Genomic DNA, 15,357 nt, shown 5'->3' on the forward strand with positions numbered 1-15,357 from the left:
TTTGAGTCTTCTTCCTCAGTCAGACTGTCCCTGGGTTTCAAATGTGATTTTATTTCCACCTCTGCTTGTGGGTTGTCCAATGAAGTTTGCTCCTGAGACTGCCCTGGAGGACTTGGGTTTGCCCCTGTGAGGTCCATGTGTGGAGGTGGTGCAGCTGCTTGGGTCACAGGGGTTCTTGCAGCACCAGATTCTCATGGGAGTTGACAGCTATGACAGCAGGAAATATAGAACTCTAGAAGGGTATGGCACAGCCGCTGCTCCTTACCTTGGATGATGGGTATCTCCCAAGTAAGATGGTAGGTGTTGCAAGAGGGCATCAGAGGGCAGACACAATGAAACCATACTCACAGAAAACTAGTCAATCTAATCATACTAAGACTATAGCCTTGTGTAATTCAATGAAACCAAGCCATGACTGCAAGGCAACCAAGATGGGTGGGTCATGGTGGAGAGGTCTGTCAGAATGTGGTCCACTGGAGATGGGAATGGTAAGCCACTTCAGTATTCTTGCCTTGTTAACCCCATGAACAGTATGAAAAGCCAAAATGATAGGATACCAAAAGAGGAACTTCCCAGGTCAGTAGGTGCCCAATATGCTACTGGAGATCAGTGGAGAAATAACTCCAGAAGGAATGAAGGGATGGAGTCAAAGCAAAACCAATAACCAGTTGTGGGTGTGACTGGTGATAGAAGCAAGATCCGATGCTGTAAAGAGCAATATTGCATAGGAACCTGGAATGTCAGGTCCATGAATCAAGGCAAATTGGAAGTGGTCAAACAAGAGATGGCAAGGGTGAATGTCGACATTCTAGGAATCAGCAAACTAAAATGGACTGCAATGGGTGAATTTAACTCAGATGACCATTATATCTACTACTGTGGGCAGGAATCCCTCAGAAGAAATGGAGTAGCCATCATGGTCAACAAAAGAGTCTGAAATGCAGTACTTGGATGCAATCTCAAAAACGACAGAATGATCTCTGTTTGTCTCCAAGGCAAATCATTCAATATCACAGTTATCCAAGTCTATGCCCCAACCAGTAACGCTGAAGAAACTGAAGTTGAATGGTTTTATGAAGACCTACAAGACCTTTTAGAACTAACACCCAAAAAGATGTCCTTTTCATTACAGGGGACTGGAATGCAAAAGTAGGAAGTCAAGAAACACCTGGAGTAACAGGCAAATTTGGCCTTGGAATGCGGAATGAAGCAGGGCAAAGACTAATGGAGTTTTGCCAAGAAAATGCACTGGTCATAGCAGACACACTCTTCCAACAACACAAGAGAAGACTCTACACATGGACATCACCAGATGGTCAACACTGAAATCAGGTTGATTATATTCTGTGCAGCCAAACATGGAGAAGCTCTAACAGTCAATAAAAACAAGACCAGGAGCTGACTGTGGCTCAGATCATGAACTCCTTATTACCAAATTCAGACTCAAATTGAAGAAAGTAAGGAAAACCACTAGACCATTCAGGTATGACCTAAATCAAATCCCTTAAGACTATACAGTGTAAGTCAGAAATAGATTTAAGGGTCTGCAACTGATAGATACATTGCCTGATGAACTATGGACTGAGGTTCGTGGCATTGTACAGGAGACAGGGATCAAGACCATCCCTATGGAAAAGAAATGCAAAAAAGCAAAATGGCTTTCTGGGGAGGCCTTACAAATAGCTGTGAAAAGAAGAGAGGTGAAAAGCAAAGGAGAAAAGGAAAGATATAAGCATCTGAATGCAGAATTCCAAAGAATAGCAAGAAGAGATAAGAACACCTTCTTCAGCGATCAATGCAAAGAAATAGAGGAAAACAACAGAATGGGAAAGACTAGAGATCTCTCCAAGAAAATTAGAGATATCAAGGGAACATTTCATGCAAAGATGGGCTCGATAAAGGACAGAAATGGCATGGACCTAATAGGAAGTAGAAGATATTAAGAAAAGGTGGCAAGAATACACAGAAGAACTGTACAAAATAGATCTTCACGACCCAGATAATCATGATGATGTGATCACCAATCTAAAGCCAGACATCTTGGAATGTGAAGTCAAGTAGGCCTTAGAAAGCATCACTACGAACAAAGCTAGTGGAGGTGATGGAATTCCAGTTGAGTTGTTTCAAATCCTGAAAGATGATGCCGTGAAAGTGCTGCACTCAATATGCCAGCAAATTTGAAAAACTCAGCAGTGGCCACAGGACTGTAAATGGTCAGTTTTCGTTCCAATTCCAAAGAAAGGCAATGCCAAAGAATGCTCAAACTACCGCACAATTGCACTCATCTCACATGCTAGTAAAGTAATGCTCAAAATTCTCCAAGCCAGGCTTCAGCAATACATGAACCATGAACTTCCAGATGTTCAAGCTGGTTTTAGAAAAGGCAAAGGAACCAGAGATCAAATTGCCAGCATCCACTGGATCATAGAAAAAGCAAGAGAGTTCCAGAAAAACATCTGTTTCTGTTTTATTGACTATGCCAAAGCCTTTGACTGTGTGGATCATAATCAACTGTGGAAAACTCTGAGAGAGATGGGAATACCAGACCACCTGACCTGCCTCTTGAGAAATCTTTATGCAGGTCAGGAAGCAAGAGTTAGAACTGGACATGGAACAACAGACTGGTTCCAAATAGGAAAAGGAGTACGTCAAGGCTGTATATTGTCACCCTGCTTATCTAACTTCTATGCAGAGTACATCATGAGAAATGCTGGACTGGAAGAAACACAAGCTGAAATCAAGATTGCCAGGAGAAATATCAATCACCTCAGATATGCAGATGACACCACCCTTATGGCAGAAAGTGAAGAGGAACTAAAAAGCCTCTTGATGAAAGTGAAAGAGGAGAGTGAAAAAATTCGCTTAAAGGTCAACATTCAGAAAACGAAGATCATGGCATTTAGTCCCATCACTTCATGGGAAATAGATGGGGAACCAGTGAAAACAGTGTCAGACTTTATCTTTTTGGGCTCCAAAATCACTGCAGATGGTGACTGCAGCCATGAAATTAAAAGACACTTATTCCTTGGAAGAAAAGCTATGACCAACTTAGATAGCATATTCAAAAGCAAAGATGTTACCTTGCTGACTAAGGTCTGTCTAGTCAAGGCTATGGTTTTTCCAGTGGTCATGTATGGATGTGCGAGTTGGACTATGAAGAAGGCTGAGTGCCAAAGAATTGATGCTTTTGAATTGTGTCGGAGAAGACTCTTGAGAGTTGCTTGGACTGCAAGGAGATCAAACCAGTCCATTCTGAAGGAGATCAGCCCTGGGATTTCTTTGAAAGAAATGATGCTAAAGCTGAAGCTCCAGTACTTTGGCCACCTCATGGAAGAATTGACTCATTGGAAAAGACTCTGATGCTGGGAGGGATTGGGGGCAGGAGGAGAAGGGGACGACAGAGAATGAGATGGCTGGATGGCATCAGGGACTCGATGGACGTGAGTCTGAATGAACTCTGGGAGTTGGTGATGGACAGGGAGGCCTCTCGTGCTGGGATTCATGGTGTCAGAAAGAGTCGGACACAACTGAGTGACTGAACTGAACTGAACAGAAGGGTATGGCAACCAATATTGACCAATACACTCCAGTACTCTTGCCTGGAGAACCCCCCTGATAAAGAAGCCTGGTACGCCACAGTCTACAAGGCCACAAAGAGCTGAACATGACCGAAGTGACCCTTTGTGCATAGACACAAGGCCTTGTTTTGCCTATGGCAGCTCTGCCCCAGTGAGAGTAGAGCATGAAGGTGGTGCAGCTTTTTGGCTTACAGCAACCCTGGTAGCACCAAGTGTGCAGTTATATGGACTGCCTGTGCTACAGGAGTTATGGCCCTATCAGTCTTTTTTTGGCCCTCTTGTAGCTGGTAATCAGAAGGCCTCTTTGGCCAGTCTTATCTGTAGCTCTGCCCCTTCAGGCATTTAGAGGGCTCCTTTACCTGGGGTCCTTCTCTGTTGTTCATTGCATCAGGCACATAGCAGGGCCCCCCCTGGCTGGGGTCCTACTCTGTATTGGCACATCAGTCACTTAAAAGAGCAACCAGGGTGGGATCCTACTCTGTAGTTCAGTGCTTCAGGCACTCTCTGAGCCAGCCTCTCTATTGTTCAGCTGCTGATGCTGGCTTGGTGGGAGAGAGAGGCTATGGTGATAGCTCCACCCACTACGTGTGACTCAGCAGTATCATCTTGGCTCCATGGCTACCTGGCTTTCCTCCACCAGCATTTTCTACCACAATCTCCTCCCTCACATTCCTTCAATCCGTCTCTTCAGTCAACAACAGCCCTCACCCTAAACTCCATCTCCCAGCTGCTGTGCCTTCCAGGGGACCTGTGTCCCTGTCCAGAGTATGTATGGCTGTGACACGGACTATCTGATTCTCATTCCATTTAAGCTCCCACAGATCAACTGTTTCACTTTCAGCCTTAAATGTTTCTCCTTTGGGTCAGGCAATTGCCCCACTGTGGGGAACATTTTCCCCACCCACCAAGGGAAGGTCCAATCTTACTAACACTCTTGTTTTTCCCCCTACTTCCTTCATCCTACGGAGTTTTGTGTGGTTCTATGTTTTTTTTTTTTTTCTTTTTTTCCGCTTGTCAGGTACTCCTATCTGCTCTCAGCTGGTGTTCTGCATGCACTTCTGTTTCTGAAGTTGATTTCCTGATGTATCCATGGAGAGAGATGTACTCCACATCCACCTACTCTTCTGCCACTTTTAAATCACCCTGTGTGTTTGTTTTCAAATAAATCATATCTTGGAATACATTAAAAATTATTACAGATCAGTAAGAGAAATACCAATTTAAAAAATGGATTAAATAATTGAACAAGAACTTCATAAAAGAGTCTATCTAAATAGCTGATATTCAGTGAAAGTGAAAGTCACTTAGTTGTGTCCAACTCTGTGATCCCATGGAATTACCTAGGCCAGAACACTAGAGTGGGTAACCTATCCCTTCTCCAGGGGATCTTTCTGACCCAGGAATAGAACCAGGGTCTCCTGCATTGCAGGCAGATTATTTACCAATTGAGCTACTAATGTCATCTATCATGAGGAAAATGGAAAATAAAACGTCAGTGTGATACTCCTGTGCATGAATGCATGCTAAGTTGCTTCAGTAGTGTCTGACTCTTTGCAACCCCATGAACTATATAGCTCTCCAGGCTCCTCTGCCTGTGGGATTCTCCAAGCATGAATACTGCAGTGGGTTGACATTCCCATCTCTAGGGGATCTTCCTGACCCAGGAATTGAACCCACGTTTCTTGAGTCTCCTGCATTAGCTGGTGAGCTATTTACCACTAGCACCACCTGAGAAGGTGATACCCTCATACATACCTCCAATTGACTGATAATAAGAAGATTTAACAAGAATGTGGAACAATGCAAAATTGCAATAGAATAAATCCTGTTTCAGGCAACCATGTCACACTTAACTAAAGCTTATTAGATCCTTTTTAAAAACTATAATCTTTATTATTTGCCTATTTTATGTTGCAGGGATGATGATGATCAAGGTTTTACTGCTATTAAATATCTGCCACTTATCTTCTGTATTTTTATGTATTTTTACTTTATATATTTTATGTCATCCAGTACACTGGATACTGTAATATCTTCAGTATGTGTTATGCCCAAGTTGCAAAATCTCCCAATGACCACCAGGGAGCCGATATCTGATGCAAAAGCAAGAGTTTTTATTACCAAGCTCTAGCTGGGGCTCCCACTGTTACCGATGCAGCAGCTAAGGAGAGGAGCCTCGAACTCTGGGTTACATTGCTTATATAGGGTATTCTCATGTGAAAAATTCGAAAAACGGGAGTTTCCTGGTTGGGAGGCATCTAATTGGTTACCTTCTGTGAAAGGGTTAGGTGTTGGGTTCTGATTGGTTTTCATTTCCCAGGCTTAATTTGAAAGTCCTGAAGGTAAAGTCAGGAGATCCTGATCTGGGATCTGATTGGCTTGCAGGTGGTGGGGTGAGGTCAGGGGATTTCCAAAGACTCTTTCCCGAGAATTTTAACAAAATGGAGTCCTCTTTAACAAAAACGGGGTGGCTTAGGCTCTTCATATGTACTATGCCATTTATTACTGTAATAAACCCTTTTCTTATTGCCTATTTCTTACCTTCTAAAAACACTGGATCAGATTACTAATGTTGACCCTATTGCTTTGGGCATGGATATTTTCCTTCTAATGGACATTATACAGCTTTCTGTTTTCATTTATCTTAGGTGTTTCTCATTTTAACCTGAATAGTCTTTTCTTTCAACTCCTTTAAGTACTCAATTCACTATCAGTTTAAACATCCATTTACTTACCTACTCACAAACACAGAAACAAACACAACACTGCTCTTAAGTCAGAGTTAAGACTTCGGAAAGATGTTTATACAGCATCTCTTAAGTAGAAATCCAATTCCTGTCTTTTTTTTTTTTTTCTCTCTCCCCCCATTTTTTTTTTTAACAATTAGAGGCATTTATAGCTGAACAAAGTGCCTTATATCATAGAAACTAAGGAATATTCTTCCCTATCTGTGAATCAAAAAAATAAATGTAACTTCAGTAGGGACTTCATATCCAAAATTTCAGTGAACTTATCCTATCCCCACTCACCATGATCAGAAAAATGCCCAGAGAGAGCAAACTTGAGCAGACAGTCACACATGAGAGACAAAATGTGCAGCATGCCTGAGGGGAGATTCCAGCATATTATTGAAACTAAAGAGTTTGGATGTAGAAGCAGGGGAGAAACTTACCAGAGTTGATCCTGACCCTAAGGTGATATGTCAAAGGGCTTAAATGTTTGGCAGTGGTGGTGGTGACCTTTCCCAAGGGGAAGCGGAAAGCAGAGACCTTTCCCAGAGAGGAAATGAAAGTCAAAGTGATGAGTCACCCTATCTATCCCAGTTGTACATGTTGTGGCTGGAGAAATCTGTTTCTCCCCAGGACCACTCTGATTTCTGAGGAACAACTTCTACCACTAGAGGTAGGGGTTCAGTTCAGTTCAGTTCAGTAACTCAGTCATGTCCGATTCTTTGTGACCCCATGAATCGCAGCACACCAGGCCTCCCTGTCCATCACCAACTCCAGGAGTTCACCCAAACTCATGTCAGTCTAGTTGGTGATGCCATCCAGCCATCTCATCCTCTGTTGTCCCCTTCTCCTCCTGCCCCCAATCCCTCCCAGCATCAGAGTTTTTTCCAATGAGTCAACTCTTCTTATGAGGTGGCCAAAGTACTGGAGTTTCAGCTTTATCATCATTCCTTCCAAAGAAATCCCAGGGCTGATCTCCTTCAGAATGGACTGGTTGGATCTCCTTGCAGTCCAAGGGACTCTCAAGAGTCTTCTCCAAGGTAGAAGTAGGAGGTAAGAAAAGAAAAAGAAGGAGGCAGAGAAGAATATCAAAGGGCACTAAAGAATCTTGGTTCCTACTGTCTACTTCAGGACTTAAAGGAAGTCAACTCACAGATCTCTATTGTTGCTCAGTTATGTCCAATGCTTTGCAGCTCCATGGACTGTAGCCCACCAGGCTCCTCTGTCCATGGAATTCTCCATGCAATAATACTAGAGTGGGTTGCCACGCCCTTCTACAGTCACAGACCTCTAGGAGTATCCCATTAGAGGATCTCCCCACTGGATTGCTGAGCACCCCCTAAACCTTGATTGCTAAACCCACAACTCCCTTCACTATGCTGGAAATTAAAGCTCTATTACAACCAAAGCTAAAACTTCATATTCGTTAGAATAGCTATCATCAAGAAGACAAGATATAACAAGTGTTGGTGAGGATGTGAAGAGAAGGGAGCTTTGTGCACTGTTGCTGGGAATGGAAACTTTTTCAATATTATAAAAAAGCAATTTAGAGGTCTCTCAAAATACCTTTAAAAAGAACTATCATATGATCCAGCAATTCCACTTCTAGGTATTTATCCAAAGGAAACAAAACATTAATACAAAAGTTATAAGCACACATATATTCACTGTATATAAACCAAGTAAAGGCCCACACTCTATTCCTAGATATTCTGATTCAGTTGTCCTAAAGTCATGTCTGACTCTCAATAATTTTTTGTTTTAATTTTCTCAGGTAATTCTAATGTACAGCCTGATCTGTGAATCACTGATTAGCTCCTGCTCTGCCTTTCTTTCTCTGGAGGTGAGTGGTATCCCAGTTAAGAAAAAAGTTTCATTTAGAAAGAAAAAAAGTTAGATTTAGAAAAATAATTTCATACAAGATATTGAACATGTGATTTAATCTTTCTTGTACTCATATTTCATCTATAAAACCTGGAATATAATGAATGCCTCCCTCACACGACTCTTTGAAAGAATACATGTGATAATGTATAAGAGGTGGGGTTTTTGTTACAATAGCTACACCCTAACCATATTTTATTCATTAATTCATCTGTTTTTTTATTAATTCAACAAGCCTTTAGTGTATACCAGATGTTGGTGATTAATTAGAAAACAAAAATAAATTTAAATGTTTTCCTAGAGCCTAGATACTGAGGGTAGGAAAACAATAAGTAAATAGATGGATAGATAACTTAATGTCAGGTTGCATTGTGACATTATGAAACACAAATAATGGAAATAAAAATTAAGAGGACATACAGTTTTAACTTGGATAATCAAAGAACCCTTGAAAAGGTCATATTTGTGGTAGTTCAGGTAATAAAAAATCTGCCTGCAATCCAGGAGATCTGGGTTCAATCTCTGGGTCTGAAAGACCCCCTGGAGAAGGAAATGGCAATCCATTCCAGTATTCTTACCTGGAGAATTCCATGGATAGAGGAGCTGGGCAGGTTACAGCCCATGGGGTAGCAAAGAGGTGGCCACTACTGGGTGACTTCCACTCACTCATTTGTATGAAGACCTCAATGAAAGGATGAAATATACCATAGAATATCCAAAGAGAATATTCCATTCAGAGGTAACAATGAAAAATACCTGAGGTGAGTGCTATTGCTTTTTTTTGAGGGGGGGGGCGGGGGGGTGTTGGCTGGCTTTTGGCTTTGATTTTGCTTGATTTGTTTGTTTAGAGATTAGCTAGTAAGCCAGATGCCTAACTATGTAATCTTATAGGTACCAGGCATACTACTTTTTATTTTAATGTTGGAAAAAAATCATTTTAGATCTTTAAAAAGTAGAATGATATAAACCAACTTTATTTTAAAGGAGGCCAGAAAGTGGTGTATTTTCCTATGGATAAATATTTTTGTATTCAAGACTGAATTCTTTGCATCTAGGTAGGAGTAATGTGCATTGACTTCTCATTTGACTAAAGGGATATTGGTGTAGGTGTTGAGAAATGGTAATTTCAGAGATACGTTTTGAAATCATAATCAGTTTGTTTTGTTGATAGATAAGAGGAAGGCTTGAAAAAAATCCAGGATAACTTCAAGCTTTATAATATACCAAGGAGTGGATTTTATTTACATACTTTTTTCTTTTAACTTGAAACATGTATAATATTATATATGAAACGAATTGCCAGTCCAGGTTCAATGCATGATACTGGATGCTTGGTGCTGGTGCACTGAAACGCCAGGGATCGAACCTGGGTCTCTCACATTGTAAGTTCAATTCAGTTCAGTTGCTCAGCTGTGTCCAACTCTTTGTGACCCCATGAATCCAGCACACCAGGCCTACCTGTCCATAACCAACTCCCAGAGTTTACCCAAATTCATGTCCAACGAGTGAGTGATGCCATCCAGCCATCTCATCCTCTATCGTACCCTTCTCCTCCTGCCCTTAATCCCTCCCAGCATCAGGGTCTTTTCCATTGAGTTAACTCTTCACATGAGGGGGCCAAAGTATTGGAGTTTCAGCTTTAGCATCATTCCTTCCAATGAACATCCAGGACTGATCTCCTTTAGAATGGACTGGTTGCATCTCTTTGCTGTCCAAGGGACTCTCAAGAGTCTTCTCCAACACCACAGTTCAAAAGTGTTAATTCTTCAGCACTCAGCTTTCTTCACCGTCCAACTCTCACATCCATACATGACCACTGGAAAAACCATAGCCTTGACTAGACGGACCTTTGTTGGCAACATAATGTCTCTGCCTTTTAATATGCTATCCAGGTTGATCATAACTTTCCTTCCAAGGAGTAAGCGTCTTTTAATTTCATGGCTGCAATCACCATCTGCAGTTTCTTTGGAGCCCAAAAAGATAAAGTCTGACACTTTCCCACTGTTTCCCCATCTATTTGTCATGAAGTAATGGGACCAGAGGCCATGATCTTAGTTTTATGAATGTTGAGCTTTAAGCCAACTTTTTCACTCTCCTCTTTCACTTTCATCAAGAGGCTTTTTAGTTCCTCTTCACTTTCTGCCATAAGGGTGGTGTCATCTGCATATCTGAGGTTATTTATATTTCTCCCAGCAGTCTTGATTCCAGTTTGTGTTTCTTCCAGTCCAGCGTTTCTCATGATGTATTCTGCATAGAATTTAAATAAGCAGGGTGACATTGTACAGCCTTGTACTCCTTTTCCTATTTGGAACCAGTCTGTTGTTCCATGTCCAGTTCTAACTGTTGCTTCCTGACCTGCATATAGGTTTCTCAAGAGGCAGGTTAGGTGGTCTGGTATTTGTAGGCAGATGCTTTATTGTCTGAGCCACCAAGGAACTATACAATTGTTACTGTATTTTACGAGCTTTCCCATTTACTTAGTTGATACAACTTTCAATCCAGATTTATTTTCAGTGACTTATTGAGAGGACTGTAAGAAGTTCAAATACAGATGAGTTTATCAACATAAATTTAGATTCAATAAGTATAACATATGGGCAGTAAATGACATCACTTTGTTGTTTCTGGAGTATAGGAAAAAATGAAGGATGTGTTGGTTCAGATTTCTGGGAGAGATTTGTTCACCACTTTGAGTAACATGGACTTGTCTTTTGAACCAGTTATTTCCTCATAAGCAAAATCTTAAATGGTGGATTTGTTTTCTAAAGCATTGAAATTACGAACCTTAGATAGACTATGGGAAATCAGAGCAAAAAGCTAATACTTTAAAGGTAAGTATATATTCTATACCAAAAAACCACCTCATAATTGACAAAAAAGTATCATAACTATTGTGATATTGTCATTCCCTGCCTGATTTAATGATTTTTTTTTCCTGTGTCAAAAAAATAACTTGTTGGAAAATATATTCTAGATTCTTAAATCTTAAGTAGTTCAGTTTTCCAATAATTAATTTTTGTGGATTAATACACAAATTATTAATACATTATACATAAATTATAATAGAAAAAGGCTACCAGGTTCATCTCTTTATATTAATTAGAACAATATGATTTCACTTTCCAGAAATCTGTTAAAAGTTCTGGATGTGGTTTTACCACCATGGTAACTGGTAACCATGCCTGCTATGATAAATCACAAAGTTATAGCTAGTTGCCTAAAGAAAATATTCCTGCCGCTCTTCTGTCTGGCTCTGTATCTCCATGACTTTAAATTGTTCTGACAAGCAGCACATAATTTCTCTGGATTGAATGCCTCTTCCATAATGAAATCACAGTAAAGAACCTAAAAATAGTTGACAACAATGACCAAATTTCTACACATTCCATTCTAAGATTGTTGCTAAGCTTCAGCACAACTGGTTTTCCACAGTATAAAGAAATACTTTAACATTCTTATGGCATTAATAATTCATTGTAGCACTCTCTCTTTTATGTACAGGAAAAAAAAAACAGGTTGGTATAATAGTAACCCCAATTTCAAGCTATGTGTTACACTTTATGAAAATACTTAAGTAGTGTGTGCTTTGGTTTGATTGTCTGTCATCTCCACTTAGAAAATAGAATTACAAAATAAATGGTATTATATATCATTAAAAACTCCTTGTTTCAGGAATACTTATTAACATGCAAAAGTCAAATCTCTAAACAGGAGTGAATTAAACAATTGGTAATTTTTCTGTTGTGCTTGAAAATTTTCCTCAGCTGACACCTATATCCCTAGTATTTTAGAACCGCACTACTAACATGCACCACTGTAATTCTAATAGAGTTTGAGTCCTTGGTCTGTGTTCTGATACAAAGAAAATAGGCATTATTTTCATACTTGTTGCCATTGAGAGATGTATTGCAATGTAATGGGGCTCTCTGTATTCAATTAACACCTTACTCCATTAAAGGTGTATTCACTTTTCAAGGACAAGAAAAATGTAAGATAGGAGTTGTCAAAATGAATAAATGGTAAAGGAAGCCAAATTAGGCCCATTTTAGGGAGCAGGGTAAAATTGTTCCATTCCCATCAAAATCTCTCTTCGTGATGAGTCCTGAATCTACATTTGTGACAGCGTCTTTTGACATTAAAAGCTTTACCATATATTAACTTACAGATATTCTTAGAAATTATATGATATGAGTCATTACATAGTGGGTACAGAGTTTTAGTTATGCAAAAAGAAATTTAAAGGTTCATTGTACAACAATTTGATTGTATGGCTTCAGCAATACGTGAACCGTGAACTCCCTGATGTTCAAGCTGGTTTTAGAAAAGGCAGAGGAACCAGAGATCAAATTGCAAACATCCACTGGATCATAGAAAAAGCAAGAGAGTTCCAGAAAAACATCTATTTCTGCTTTATTGACTATAACAAAGCCTTTGAATGTGTGGATCACAATAAACTGTGGAAAATTCTGAAAGAGATGGGAATACCAGACCACCTGACCTGCCTCTTGAGAAATCTGTATGCAGGTCAGGAAGCAACAGTTAGAACTGGACATGAAACAACAGACTGGTTCCAAATAGGAAAAGGAGTGTGTCAAGGCTGTATATTGTCACCCTGCTTATTTAACTTCTATGCAGAGTGCACCATGAGAAACGCTGGACTGGAAGAAACACAAGCTTGGAATCATGATTGCCGGGAAAAATATCGATAACCTCAGATATGCAGATGACACCACCCTTATGGCAGAAAGTGAAGACGAGCTAAAAAGCCTCTTGATGAAAGTGAAAGAGGAGAGTGAAAAAGTTGGCTGAAAGCTCAACATTCAGAAAATGAAGATCATGGCATCCAGTCCCATTACTTCATGGGAAATAGATGGGGAAACAGTGTCAGACTTTATTTTTTTGGGCTCCAAAATCACTGCAGATGGTGACTGCAGCCATGAAATGAAAAGACGCTTACTCCTTGGAAGAAAAGTTATGACCAACCTAGATAGCATATTCAAAAGCAGAGACATTACTTTTCTAACTAAGGACCGCCTAGGCAAGGCTATGGTTTTTCCTGTGGTCATGTATGGATGAGCGAGTTGGACTGTGAAGAAGGCTGAGCGCTGAAGAATTGATGCTTTTGAACTGTGGTGTTGGAGAAGACTCTTGAGAGTCCCTTGGACTGCAAGGAGATCCAACTAGTCCATTTTGAAGGAGATCAACCCTGGGATTTCTTTGGAAGGGATGATGCTGAAGCTGAAACTCTGGTACTTTGGCCACCTCATGAGAAGAGTTGACTCAATGGATAAGACTCATGCTGGGAGGGATTGGGGGCAGGAGGAGAAGGGGACGACCGAGGATGAGATAGCTGGATGGCATCATGGACTCGATGGATGTGAGTCTGAGTGAACTCCGGGAGATGGTGATGGACAGGGAGGCCTGGCATGCTGCGATTCATGGGGTCGCAAAGAGTTGGACATGACTGAGCGACTAAACTGAACTGAACTGAACTGAACACTATTGAATCAATCATATGCTAAAAATAATTAAGAAGTTAAGTTTTATGTGTACTTAACCACAATAAAATTTTCTAAGTTAAAAAAAAAAAGAAAAAGGAGGAGAGACAGCCTCTTCAATAAATGGTGCTAGGAAAATCTGACAACTACATGTAAAAGAATGAAGATGGAACATGTCCTAACACCGTAAACAAAGATAAACTCCAAATGGATTAAAGATTTAAACGTAAGACCACAAACTATAAAATTCTTAGAGGAAAACAAAAGCAGAACACTTGATGACATAAATCAAAGCAGGATCCTCTTTGACCCACCTCCTAGAGTAATGGAAATAAAGACAAAAGTATAAAGTAGGACCTGATTAAACTTAAAAAATTTTGACTGCAAAGGAAACTATATACAAGGTAAAAAAAAAAACAACACTCAGAATGGAAGAAAATAATAGCAAATGAAAAACTGACAAAGCATTAATTTCCAAAATATACAAGCAGCTTGTACAACTCAATACCAGAAAAACAAGCAACCCAATCAAAAAGTGGGAAAAAAAAGCCAAAGACAAAGAAGACATACAGATGGCTAACAGACACATGAAAAGATGCTCAGCATCACTCATTATTAGAGAAATGCAAATCAAAACTATGATATATCGCCTCACACCATTCAGAATGGCCATTATTAAAAAGTCTACAAACAATCAATGCTGGAAAGCGTGTGTTAAAAAGGGAATGCTCTTGCACTGTTGGTGGGAATATAAATTGATACAGCAACTATGGAAGACAGTATGGAGGTTACTTAAAAAACTAGGAATAAAACCATCATATGACCCAGCAATCCCACTCCTAGGCATATATCCTGAGGAAACTGAAATTGAAAAAGACACACGTATCCATTTTTCATTGCAGCACTATTTACAATAGGTAGAACATGGAAGCAAACTAAATGTACAGTGACAGATGAATGGATAAAGAAGTTGTAGTACATATACACAATGACATATTCATTCAGTTCAGTTTAATCTCTCAGTCGTGCCCAACTCTTTGCAACCCCATAAACCACAGCACACCAGGCTTCCCTGTCCATCACCAATTCCCAGAGTTTACCCAAACTCATGTCCAATGAGTCGGTGATGCCATCAAACCATCTCATCCTTTGTCATCTCCTTCTCCTCCTGCCCTCAATCTTTTCCACTATCAGGGACTTTTCCAATGAGTCAGCTCTTCACATCAGGTGGCCAAAGTATTGAAGTTCCAGCTTCAACATCAGTCCTTCCAATGAACATCCAGGGCTGATCTCCTTTAGGATGCACTGGTTGGACCTCCTTTCAGTCCAAAGGACTCTCAAGAGTCTTCTCCAACACCACAGTTCAAAAGCATCAGCTCTTCGGCGTTCAGCTTTCTTCACTGTCCAACTCTCACATCCATACATGACCTCTGGAAATACCATAGCCTTTACCAGATGGACCTTTGTTGACAAAGTAATGTCTCTGCTTTTGAATATGCTATCTAGGTTGGTCATAACTTTTCTCCCAAAGAGTATGCATCTTTTAATTTCATGGCTGTAGTCATCATCTGCAGTGACTTTGGAGCCCCAAAATAAAGTCTGCCACTGTTTCCCCATCTATTTGACATGAAGTGGTGGGACGAGATGCCATGATCTTAGTTTTCCAGC

Source organism: Capricornis sumatraensis, chromosome 7, assembly GCF_032405125.1.
Source record: "Capricornis sumatraensis isolate serow.1 chromosome 7, serow.2, whole genome shotgun sequence".
In the NCBI taxonomy this organism is placed as follows: domain Eukaryota; kingdom Metazoa; phylum Chordata; class Mammalia; order Artiodactyla; family Bovidae; genus Capricornis; species Capricornis sumatraensis.